Source organism: Balaenoptera musculus, chromosome X (genome assembly GCF_009873245.2).
Source record: "Balaenoptera musculus isolate JJ_BM4_2016_0621 chromosome X, mBalMus1.pri.v3, whole genome shotgun sequence".
Lineage (NCBI taxonomy): Eukaryota > Metazoa > Chordata > Mammalia > Artiodactyla > Balaenopteridae > Balaenoptera > Balaenoptera musculus.
The window spans coordinates 62,457,280-62,470,115 of record NC_045806.1 but is presented as its reverse complement, the minus strand read 5'-3'; the positions used below and the strand labels follow the sequence as shown (position 1 = coordinate 62,470,115).

Sequence of the window (12,836 nt, the reverse complement as noted above, 5' to 3'; positions counted from 1 at the left end):
TGTATATGCCTAAACTCTGTATTATTTTCACTCCATGTGTTAGCTAACTTAATTCTTGAGCAGCCTCGCAATGCTGTTATATCTTTATTATTATAAATGATTGGTAGAAGTGGGATTCAGACCTAGATATAGCCCATTTCAAACCCACCAGGGTAATTTCACTTAACTACTATATAAATAAGTGGAAGCATTTCAGATGATAAACTATGATTATAATTCATTTTATACAGTAAAACTAGTTTTATTGGTTTAGTGTTTTTCCTTTTTAATTGTTCATAATCTATATTTATTGTCTCTAGGTTTCCCCTGTTCAGGTACAGTTTGTGTCAGCTGTTTCGCTTTCTCTTTCTTTCTTTCTCTTGTGCATGAGTGTATACTCAGTGAAAGTCTTCCGTTGAACTTCCCAATGGCTAAAGTTATCTTTACTCATATCTACATTTGAAGGTTTAGTGTTCAGGCTCTGTATACTCCTAGTGCAGCCTGACTGGGTGTTTAGGAACTCCAGTGCTGGGAACAGATATCTGAATATTTGAAATATCAAATATCTAAAGACAAAACAGTGTAAATAACTCTAAATATGTGGCATTTGCGAATCATGGAGCAAAGCAGTAGAGACCATCTGAGAAGAGAGATGTGGATGCCAGCTAGGTGAATGATCCTGTGCACAGACAAGCTTAGCTGGTCTCAGGCCTGCAGCTGAACAAATTTGGTGATTCCTTGATAAACATTTCTCTCTTCAGTACCTCCTTGGGATAGACAGATGGCAGCCTAACCACAGACCCTGGCTTACTTCTCTAAGAAATCAGGGGAATAGTAAAAATTAAACTACAAAATTTCTTTTCTTGTTTTTCTCTCCTGTTACCCCATAAAGGCAGTTTATTATCAGCATTCATCTTCCAACTAGATTTAAAGTATGCTTTTCTAAGAGTAGTAAAGGAATGGTTATAGTTTAATTTAAGGTAGTGGGAAGCTCCTGTTATCTCCTCCCCTGGTCTCCTGACCTGCATTTTCACTTAAGTTCTCCTCAGTCTCTCATCTTGTAATTAGAAATAAATAGCTTAAAGTTTTTTTGCTCCTGGGAATGATTTTCTTAAAATATTCTTGTTAAATTTTTCTCATAACTTATGGTTAAGAGAAAAGTGAGAGTAGACTAACCAGTGTGTCTCATACTGTGCTCTAAATGGATTACATAAAAGTATGCTGAGGTATTGATGTGTTCATCACTTGGAACTATAGATGGGGTCTTATGCAGCTGGGTCACCTTCAGAAATGAATAGCATCTTCCAGTTTTCCTGGTGTGCTATTGTAAGTACTGTCGCTTTCCATATATGCCATAATATGAAAAAGTTTGAAAAGAACTGGAGCAGAGAGTAGGTTGCTACATGTTATGAACTTAAAAGCAGACAGGGAAGGCTGTGGGTTCCAAATGACAAACTTTGCCTACTTCTCTATTGTGTTTGTTTCATTTTAGCTCTGTGCAGTCAAATAGAAGTCATTCATATATGGATGTATTTTTTATTTATTGCAGCTATCTACATGTATAGTTGATCAGAAACATTTTCTAGAACAAATAGATGATAAAAATCTATTTTTTGTTCTTTAGATCTAGATTAACTCTATATAAGGCTGAGTAGATCATAATACATGATCATATATACCTGGTACTGTGTAAGTGTTAAAAAGAAATCACTTTTTTTTTTTTTTGCCCTGCCACATGGCTTGTGGGATCTTAGTTCCCTGACCAGAGATCCAGCCTGGTACCCAGCAGTGAAAGCTCCGAGTCCTAACCGCTGGATTGCCAGGGAATTCCCCTTGCAAATCACTTTCTTATAGTAAATGTAAGAAAACCTAAATAGGAAGTATTAAAGAGCCAAAATGTTGCACCTGGAAATTGAAATGGATATTAAATAAGTAGATGGCTATAACTGAGCTATGATTTTTACTGCATATTTCACTTTCACGTCAAAGAGTTTATGCTTAATTCTTTTGCAGTAGCTTTCTGAACTTTTTGAGAAGCAACACCTTGAATAAGTCATTTAAGTTTACCTTACAGCATCCACATCTCTGTGTTTTAGTTTAGTATCGTATTAGGACATTTTATGATGAGGAAATGACTGTATATAAACTACTTCAAAATATTTGATTTATTATTTCAGCATAAGCATACCTTGTTTTATTGCACTTCACAGATACTGTGTTTTTCACAAATTGAAGGTTTGTGGCAACCCTGTGTTAAACAAGTCTATCAGCACCATTTTTCCAACAGCAGTTGTTCACTCCGTATCTGTGTGTCACATTTTGTAATTCTCACAATATTTGAAACTTTTTTGTTATTATTATGTTTGTTATGGTGATCTGTGGTCAGTCATCTTTGATGTTACTATTGTAACTGTTTTGGGGAGCCATGAACTGCACCCATGTAAGACAGGCAACTTAATTGATAAATTTTGTGTTGTGTGGGTTCTGACTGATCCACCGACTGGCCTTTCCCCTGTCTCTCTCCCTCTCCTCAGGCCCCCCTATCCCCTAAGACACAACAATATTGAAATCAGGCCAATTAATAACACTACAATGGCCTCTAAGTGTTCAAGTGAAAGGGAGACTTGCTTGTCTCTCACTTTAAATCAAAAGCTAGAAATGATTAAGCTTAGTGAGGAAGGCATGTTGAAAGCCGAGATAGGCCAAAACTAGGCCTCTTTGCCGAACAGTTAGCCAAGTTGTGAATTCAAAGGAAAAGTTCTTGAAGGAAATTAAAAGTGCTATTCCAGTGAACACACGAATGATAAGAAAGTGAAACAGTCTTATTGCTAATATGGAGAAAGTTGTTGTGGTCTGGATAGAAGATCAAACCAGCCACAACATTCTCTTAAGCCAAAGCCTAATCCAGAGTAAGGCTTAGCTCTCTTCAATTGTATGAAGGCTGAGAGAGGTGGGGAAGCTGCAGAAGAAAAGTTTGAAGCTAACAGAGGTTGGTTCCATGAGGTTTAAGGAAAGAAGCCATCTCCATAACATAAAAGTGCGAGGTGAAGCAGCATGTGGTGATGTAGAAGCTGCAGAAGGTCATCCAGAGGATCTAGCTAAGATAATTCATGAAGGTGGCTACACTAAACAACAGGTTTTCAGTGTAGACAAAACAGCCTTCTGTTGGAAGAAGATGCCATCTAGGGCTTTCATAGCTGGAGAGGAGAAGTCGATGCCTAGCTTTGAAGCTTCAAAGAACAGGCTAAGTCTCTTATTAGGAGCTAATGCAGCTGGTGACTTCAAGTTGAAGCCAGTGCTCATTTACCATTCTGAAAATCCCAGGGCCCTTAAGAATTATGCTAAATCTGCTCTGCCTGTGCTCTATAAATGGAACAACAAAGCCTGGATGGCCTCACATCTGTTTACAGCATGGTTTACTGAGCATTTTAAGCTCACTGTTGAGACCGACTGGTCAGAAAAAAAAAAAGATTCCTTTCAAAATATTTCTGCTCATTGACAGTAATTCTAAAATATTACTGTCTTGGTCACCCAAGAGCTCTGATGGAGATGTACAACGAGATTAATGTTGTTTTCAAGCCTGCTAACACAACATCCATTCTGCAGCCTATGGATCAAGGAGTCATTTCAACTCTCAAGTCTTATTATTTAAGAAGTACACTTTGTAAGGCTATAGCTGCCATAGACAGTGATTCCACTGATGGATCTGGGCAGAGTCAATTGAAAACCTCCTGGAAAGGATTCACCATTCTAGGTACCATTAAGAACATTCGTGATTCATGGGAAGAGGTCAAAATATCAACATTAACAGGAGTTGGGAAGAAGTGAATTCCAACCCTCATGGATGACTTTGAGGGGTTCAAGTCTTCAGGGCAGGAAGTCACTGCTGATGTGGTGGAAATAGCAAGAGAACTAGAATTAGAAGAGCCTGAAGATGTGACTGAATTGCTGCAATCTCATGATAAAACTTTAATGGATGAAGAGTTGCTTCTTATGGATGAGCAAAGAGAGTGGTTTCTTGAGATGGAATCTGCTCCTGGCGAAGATGCTGTGAAGATGGTGGAAATGACAACAGAGGATTTAGAACATTTCATAAACTTAGTTGATAAATCCATTTCAGGGTGTGAGAGGATTGACTCCCATTTTGAAAGAAGTTCTACTGTGGGTAAAATGCTGTCACACAGCATTGCATGCTACAGAGAGATTGTTCATGAAAGGAAGAGCCATTATCGATGCAGCAAACTTCATTGTTGTCTTATGTTAAGAAATTGCCACATCCACCCCGGTCATCAGCAACCACCACCCTGACCAGTCAGCAGCCAGCAACATGGAGGCAAGACCCCTCACTAGCAAAAAGATTATGACTTGCTTCAGCGAGACGATGCAAGAATTTTTTTAGTAATAAAGTATTTTTAAATTAAGGTATGTACATTGTTTTTTAAGACATAATGCTCTTGCACACTTAATAGACTACAGAATAGTGTAGACCTAACTATTATATGTAGTGGGAAACCAAAAAATTTGTGTGACTTGCTTTATTGTGGTATTCGCTTTATTGTGATGGTCTGGAACCAAACCTGCAATATCTCTGAGGTATGCCTGTGTTTTCAGAGTAAGCGTTATCAGTGAGCATTTATATTTGAAAACAAGCATAGAGTGGACTTGGAAAGGTGGCGGCACAGGAAGACCCTATGCTCACCTCCTCCCCTGAGCACAATGATCTACACCTAAACACAACGCATTTCCTCTTGAAGAAGACCTGGGGGCTGAATGAACTGGTGCTGCCAATAGAAGAACCACGTAGAAACTGGTAGGAAAGTCAGAGACACGGTATCCATGGGAACCCCTCCTCTTTCGCAGTGATCTATGGTAGGGAGATGGATTGCTGAGGGATCCAAATGCAGACACACTCACCCTGGGACACAGTGAAAAAACTTTAAAGGCACCTACAGTATATGTAAAGGAAATCTGTTTCCTAACCCTAGAGTTTCTGCCTAAATGACAGGGAACTGTTGGAGCCCTTGCCTGGGTAGGAGGCACTGGTGATCACTATTGTTTGGAGTTCCACCCCCGGACGCCTTCTGCCCCATATCTGCTCCAGCTCCAGCCTCCCCATCAAGGCAGCCTATGGCCCAGCACTCTTCAGGGACTGCCCCTGGACCAGGTCCTCTCCAGCTCCAGCTATCCTCCTAAGGCAGCCTTGGGTGCAGTACTTCCCAGGGGGCTGCCCCTGGACTGGGCCCTCCTCCAGGTTCAGTGGTCCCACCAAGGCAGCCTCGGGCATAGTGGTCCCCAGGTATTAACCCCAGCTGGTGCCCACTGCAGCCCCATCTGGCCTGCCAAAGCCTCTAGGCACAAGTAGTCTACACAGGGAATGTTCCCACACAAGGCCTCTTCTTCAAGATCTGGGGAGGTAGCTGTTTCACCTAATTTATAGAAACACAAAAGAAGATCAAAGTAATGAGATAGAGGAATATGGTCCAAACAAAATAACAAAATAAAACCCCAGGAAAAAATAAACCCTAATGAAACAGATAAGTAGTTTACCTGATAAAAGAGTTCAAAGAAACAGTCATAAGGGTGCTCACCAAACTCAGGGGACGATTGGAGGAACTCAGTGAGAACTTTAACAAAGACTTAGAAAATGTAAGAAAGAATCAGAACTCAATACAGTAACTGAAATAAAAAATACACTAGAGGGAATCAGAAGCAGATGAGATGATACAGAAGGGATAAGTAATCTGGTAGATAAAATAGTAGAAATCACCCCATAAGAATAGCAACAAGAAGGAAGAATTTTTAAAAATGAGAGTTTAAGGGACCTCTGTGAAACATCAACCATACTAATATTTATATTGTAGGGGTCCCAGAAGAAGAGGAGAGAAAGGGACAGAAAACTTATTTGAAGAAATAATGGCGGAAAACATCCATACCTAGGGAAGGAAACAGACACCTAGGTACAGGAAGCATAGAGATCCTAAACAAGATGAACCCAAAGAGACCCATACCAAGGTACATCATAATTAAAATGGCAGAAGTTTAAGAGTAAAAGAGAATTTTAAAGACAGCAAGAGAAAAACAGCTAATCATATACAAGCGAAACCACATAAGCCTGTCAGCTGATTTTAAAGCAGAAACTTTGTGGGCCAGATAGGAGTGCCATGATGTATTTAAAGTGCTGAGAGGATAAAAACTTACAGTCAAGAACACTGTACCTGGCAAGGTTATCATTCAGACTTGAAGGGGAGATAAGGAGTTTTTCAGACAAGCAAAAACGAAAGGAGTTCATCACCAATAAACTGGCCTTACAAGAAATATTAAAGGGTTATCTTTAAGGGGAAAAGAAAAGATCACAACTAAAAATAAGAAAATATATGAAAAGAAAAAAATCACTGATGAAGGAGAATATATAGTAAAGGAATTGTGTCAGTCACTTTAAAAAGCTAGTATGAAGGTTTAAAGACAAGTAGTAAAAAAAAAATCAGCTATAACTGAAGTAAGTAGTTAAGGGATACACAAAATAAAAAGAAGTAAAATATAACGACAAAAAATAAAACGTGACAGGCGAGTGAAAATGGAGTGCTTTTTTTGATTGATTGACAGGAAAGTAGGATTTATTGGTGGGCATGAGCAAGGAATGGACAACAACACCAAGGCTCTTGTGAGTGCAGGGCCTGCCATTTGCCCAAGGGGCCGTGATTAAGGATGTATTTAACCCCACAGCCAACTGGGATAAGTCACTTTTCTGCCACCACATGTTCAAATTCATCGACTTTAAACTTAGTAAATCCCCACTCTTGGACATGTGAATCTTCTGGTGGCCAGGGAACTTGAACTTGGCCCTGTGTAGGGCCTCAACCACATGCTCCTTGTTCTTCAGCTTGGTGGGGATGGACATGATGACTTGACAAGTGTGTACTGTGGCCACTGTGCCCTGGGGCTTTCCAGAGGCACCCTACATACCTACCCAGAGCTTGTCAGCCTCAGCACAGGACAATGTCTTGTTGATGTGGATGATGTAGAAGGGGTGGAGATGGCATTTGGATGTGAAAACCATCTTTACCACAGCTTTTCACCGTGTACTTGTTGGCACAAATATGGGCAGCCTCCAGTGGAGAACTGCTCATACTCATTTGACACCATGTAGCCACAGAGTCGGAACTTTTGCCTTCTCCTACCCCAGGTCAAAGATGTGGATCTTGGCATCAGGGTCACCTTGGCAGAAGGAAGACTCTGGGTACAGATTGTTCTTACAATACTAGTAATACCAGGCGGGGCAGCAGCCCATGGCGACAACAGGATTTTCAGAGTCATGTTGAAGGGAAAGAGCAAAACGTAGTGCTTTTAGAATGCCTTCAAACTTAAAGTGACTGTCAGCTTAAAATAATTGGGTATATATACAGGTTGATGTATATACACATACATACATACATACACACACCTCATGATAACCACAAATCAAAAACACCTACAATGGATACACGAAAAAATAAAGAGAAAGGGATCCAAACATAAAACTAAAGGAATCCGTCAAACGATAAGGGAAGAAATGAAGAGAGTAAGACTGGAACAGAGAAGAACTAAAAACACAACCAGAAAACAAGTTAAAAAATGGCAATAAGTATATACCTGCCAATAGTTATTTTAAATGTGAATGGACTAAATGCTCCAATCAAAAGACATAGGGTAGCTGAATGGATAAAAAAGCATGACCCATCTATATGCTGCCTGTAGGAGACTCACCTCAGATCTAAAGACACACATAAACTGAAAGTGAGGGGATAGAAAAAGATATTCCTTGCAAATTGTAAAGTAAAGAATGCTGGGGTAGCAATACTCATGTCAGACAAAATAGACTTTAAAACAAAAACTATAACAAAAGACAAGGAAAACATGCCATAGTGTTAATGGGGTCAATCCAAACGAGGATATAACGTTTGTAAATATTCATGCATCCAACATAGGAGTGTCTAAATATATAAAGAAAGTGTCAACGGAAATAAAGGGAGAAATTGACAGTGATACAGTAATAATAGGGGACTTTAATACCCCACTTACATCAATGGATAGATCATCTAGACACTAAATCGGTAAGGAAACACTGGCCTTAAATCTGGTATTTGACCGGATGCATTTAATAGGTAAATATAGAACATTTCATCCAAAAGCAGCAGAATACATATTCTTTTCAAGTGCACGTGGAACATTCTCCAGGATAGATCACGTTAGGTCACAAAATGGACCATTCTCCAGGATAGATCACATGTTAGGTCACAAAACAAGTCTTAATAAATTTAAGAAGATTGGAATCATATCAAGCATCTTTTCAGATCACAGTGGTATGAAACTAGAAATCAAGTACAAGAAAAAAACTGGAAAAAGCAATAATATGGGGGGCTAAAAATCATGCTACTAAACAAGCAATAGATCAACGAAGAAATGAAAGAGGAAATAAAAAAATACTTTGAGACAAATGAAAATGGAAACACATCATTACAAAATCTATGGGATGCAGCAAAAGCAGTTCTAAGAGGAAAGTTCATAGTGGTACAGGCCTACTAGAAGAAATAAGGAAAATGTCAAATAAGCCATGTAAAGGTACATTTAAAGGAACAAGAAGAAGAAGGACAGGCAAAGCCCAAAGTTTGTGAAAGGAACCAAATAATGAAGATCAGAGTGGAAATAACTGAAGCTGAGTCTTTTAAAAAAAAGGAAAATTCAATGAAACTAATAAGTGTTGTTTCTTTGAAAGGATAAACAAAATCACATATTTAGCCAGACTCATCAAGAGAAAGAGAGAACCCAAATAAATAAAATCAGAAATGAAAGAGGAGAAGTTACAACCAACACCACCAAAATACAAAGGATCATAAGAGACTACTATGAACAATTGTGTGGCAACAAATTAGACAACCTGGGAGAAATGGATAAATACCTAGAAATGCACAATTTTCCAAGACTGAATCATGAAGAAATAGAAAATCTGAATAGATCTATTACTAGTAACAATATTGAATCTGTAGTTTAAAAACAAAAGTCCAGGTCCAGATGGCTTCACAGGTGAATTATCTTGAACATTTAAAGAAGAGTAAGTACCTATTCTTCTCAAAATATTCCAAAAAAGTGAAAAGGAAGGAACACTTCCAAACTCATTTTATGAGGCCAGTGTTACCCTGATACCAAAATGAGACAAAGACACCACCAAAAAAATAGTCTACAGGCTAATGTCCCTGATGAACACAGATGCAAACATCTTTAACAAAATATTAGCAAACTGGATTTTAAAATGCATTAAAAGGATCATACACCATGATCAATGAAATTTATTGCAGAGGTACGAGGATGGTCTAACATCTGTAAATCAATCAATGTGATATACCACATTAATAAAACAAAGGATAAACATCAAATGATCATCTTAGTAGATGCAGGAAAAGCATTTGATAAAATTCAACATCCATTTATGATGAAAACTTTCAACAAAGTGGGTACAGACAGAACATATCTCATCATAATAAAAGCCATTTATGAAAAACCCACAGGTAATATGCTCAGTGGTGAAAAGCTGAAAGCTTTTCCTCTAAGATCAGGAACAAGACAAGGATATGGACTCTCACTAGTTTTATTCAATATAGTATTGGAAGTCCTGGCCCCAGCCATTAGGCAAGAAAAAGGGAAAAAGCATCCAGATTGGAAAGGAAGCAGTAAAACTGTCACTATTTGCAGATGACATGATACTATATGTAGAAAACCCCAAAGACTCTACCAAAAAACTGTTAGAACTAATAAATTCAGTAAAGTTTCAGCATAAAAAAATATACAGGGCTTCCCTGGTGGCGCAGTGGTTGAGAATCTGCCTGCCGACGCAGGGGACACGGGTTTGAGCCCTGGTCTGGGAAGATCCCACATGCCGCGGAGCAACTAGGCCCGTGAGCCACAACTACTGAGCCTGCGCGTCTGGAGCCTGTGCTCCGCAACAAGAGAGGGCGCAATGGTGAGAGGCCTGCGCACCGCGATGAAGAGTGGTCCCCACTTGCCGCAACTAGAGAAAGCCCTCGCAGACCCAACACAGCCATAAATAAATAAATAAAACACAGCCATAAATAAATGAATAAAATAAAATTAAAATATATATATATATACAGAAACCTGTTGCATTTCTGTACACTAGTAATGAACTAGCAGAAAGAGAAATTAAGAAAACTTTCCCATTTACAATTGCATCAAAAAGAATAAAATATCTAGGTTTAAATTTAACCAAGGCACAAGACCTGTACTCTGAAAACTGAGATATTGAGGAACAAAATGGAAGATGACACAAAAATAATGGAAATATACTTTGTGCTCATGTATTGGAGAGTCAATATCATTAAAATGTTGATACTACCAAAGTCATCTATAGATTCAATGCAATTCCTGTCAAAATACCAGTGGCATTTTTGACTGAATGAGAACAATTCTAAAATTTGTATGGAACAGAAAAGATCCTGAATAGCCAAAGCAATCTTGAGAAAGAAGAACAAAGCTGGAGATAACATGCTTCCAGACTTGAAATTATACTACAAAGCTTTAGTAGTCAAAACAGTATAATACTAGCACAAAAACCGACACATAGATAAATGGAACACAGTAGCGAATTCAGAAATAAACTGAAGCTCATATGTTCAATTAATCTACAACAAAGGGGGCAGGAACATACAGTGGGGAAAAGACAGTCTCTTGAAATAAAATAGTGTTGGGAAAACTGGACAGCTATATGCAAAAGAATGAAACTGGACCACTTTCTTATACCATATACAAAAAGAAACTCAAAATTGATTAAAGACTTAAATGTAAGACCTTAAACTTTAAAATTCCTAGAAGAAAACATAGGCAGTATGCTCTTTGACATGGGTCTTAGAAATATTTTTTTTTTGAATCTGTTTCCTCAGGCAAGGGCAACAAAAGTAAAATTAAACAAATGGGACTACATCAAAGTAGTCCCATTTGTTTAATGGGATTAAATGGAGAATATATTTGCATGTGATATATCCCATAAGGGGTTGATATCTAAAATATATAACTAACTCATACAACTCAACATCAAAAAACAACCCAATTAAAAACTGGGCAGAGAACCTGAATAGACATTTTTCCAAAGAAGACATACAGATGGTCAACAGGAACATGGGAAGGCCTTCAACATCACTAATCATCAGCAGAATGCAAATCAAAAGCGCAGTGAGATACAACCTCACACCTGTCAGAATGGCTGTTATCAAAAAGCAAGAAACAACAAGTGTTGGTGAAGATGTGGAGAAAAGGGTACTGTTGTGCACTGTTGGTGGGAAGGTAAATTGTTGCAGCTATTATGAAAACCATGGCGGTTCCTCAAAAAATTAAAAGTAGAACTACCATATGCCGTATGATGCAGCATTTCCACTTCTGGATATTTATCTGAAGAATACAAACACACTAATTTGAAAATACATGTGTACTCCCATGTTCATTGCAGCACTGTTTACAGTAGCCAAGATATGGAAGCAACGTAAGTGTCCACCAGTAGATGAATGGATAAAGAAGGGGTGTGTGTGTGTGTGTGTGTGTGTGTGTGTGTGTGTGTGTGTGTGTAATGGAATACTACTCAGCCATAAGAAAGAATGAAATCTTGCCTTTATGACAATGTGGATCAACCTACAGGGTATTATGGTAAGTGAAATAAGTCAGACCAAGAAAAACAAAGACTGTATGATTTAACTTATATGTGGAATGTAAAAAACAAAACTAATGAACAAAACTAAATAGGAACAGACTCGTCGATATCTAGAGCAAACTGGTGGTTGGCAGAAGGGGGTGCATCTTGGGGGAATGGATGAAATAGGTAAAGGGAGTTAAGTGGTACAAACTTCCAGCTATAAAATTAGTAAGTCACAGGCATTTAATGTGCACATAGGGAATGTAGTCAGTAATATTGTAAAATATGGTGATGGATGATAACTGGTCTTATTGTGGTTATCGTTGCATACTGTATAAAAACATCTAATCACTATGTGGTGCACCTGAAGCTAATATAATATTGTATGTTAATTGTAACACAATTAAAAAACAAAATGTATATAATTTATTGTATGGATATAATCTTTTGTGATAGAATCTTGGTGTATGATGTAGGACCATAATATTAGCATTAACATACCATATTTATTCATTCAACAAATGTTTATTGTGTTCTTACTATGTGCCTGGGACAGCTCAAGAAGCTTGGGTTATATCAATGTGCAAAATACACTTACAGAGTTTACCATTCTACTAGTACTACTATTTATACATATAATATTTTAATGATATTCTACCTTTATTTCTAAAACTACAGTGTAGGTTTTTTAAAATTTATTTATTTATTTTTGGCTGTGTTGGGTCTTCATTGCTGCGCACAGGCTTTCTCTAGTTGCAGTGAGCGGGGCTCTTGTTGTGGTGGCTTCTCTTGTTGCAGAGCACAGGCTCTAGGCATGCGGGCTTCAGTAGTTGGGGCACGCGGGCTCAGTAGCTGTGGCTCGTGGGCTCTAGAGCGCAGGGTCAGTAGTTGTAGCACACGGGCTTAGTTGCTTTGCGACATGTGGGATCTTCCCGGACCAGGGCTTGAACCCGTGTCCCCTGAATTGGCAGGTGGATTCTTAACCACTGCGCCACCAGGGAAGCCCTACAGTGTAGTTTTTTAAGGAATCTCCATACTGTTCTCCATAGTGGCTGTATGAATTTACATTCCCACCAATAGTGTAGGAGAGTTCCTTTTTCTCCACACCCTCTCCAGCATTTATTATTTGTAGGCTCTTTGATGATGGCCATTCTGACTGGTGTGAGGTGATGGAGGTTTCTTA

The 12,836-nt window shown here is 38.5% G+C and overlaps 1 protein-coding gene and 1 pseudogene across 9 annotated transcripts in view; one reads left to right on the top strand and one right to left on the bottom strand.

Moving 5' to 3' along the window:
* Positions 1-12,836, top strand: part of ATRX (ATRX chromatin remodeler) — a 241,231-nt gene that overhangs the window by 157,026 nt on the left and 71,369 nt on the right. The gene's annotated exons all lie outside the window — the stretch shown is intronic.
* LOC118888906 lies at positions 6,834-7,267 on the bottom strand (annotated as a pseudogene).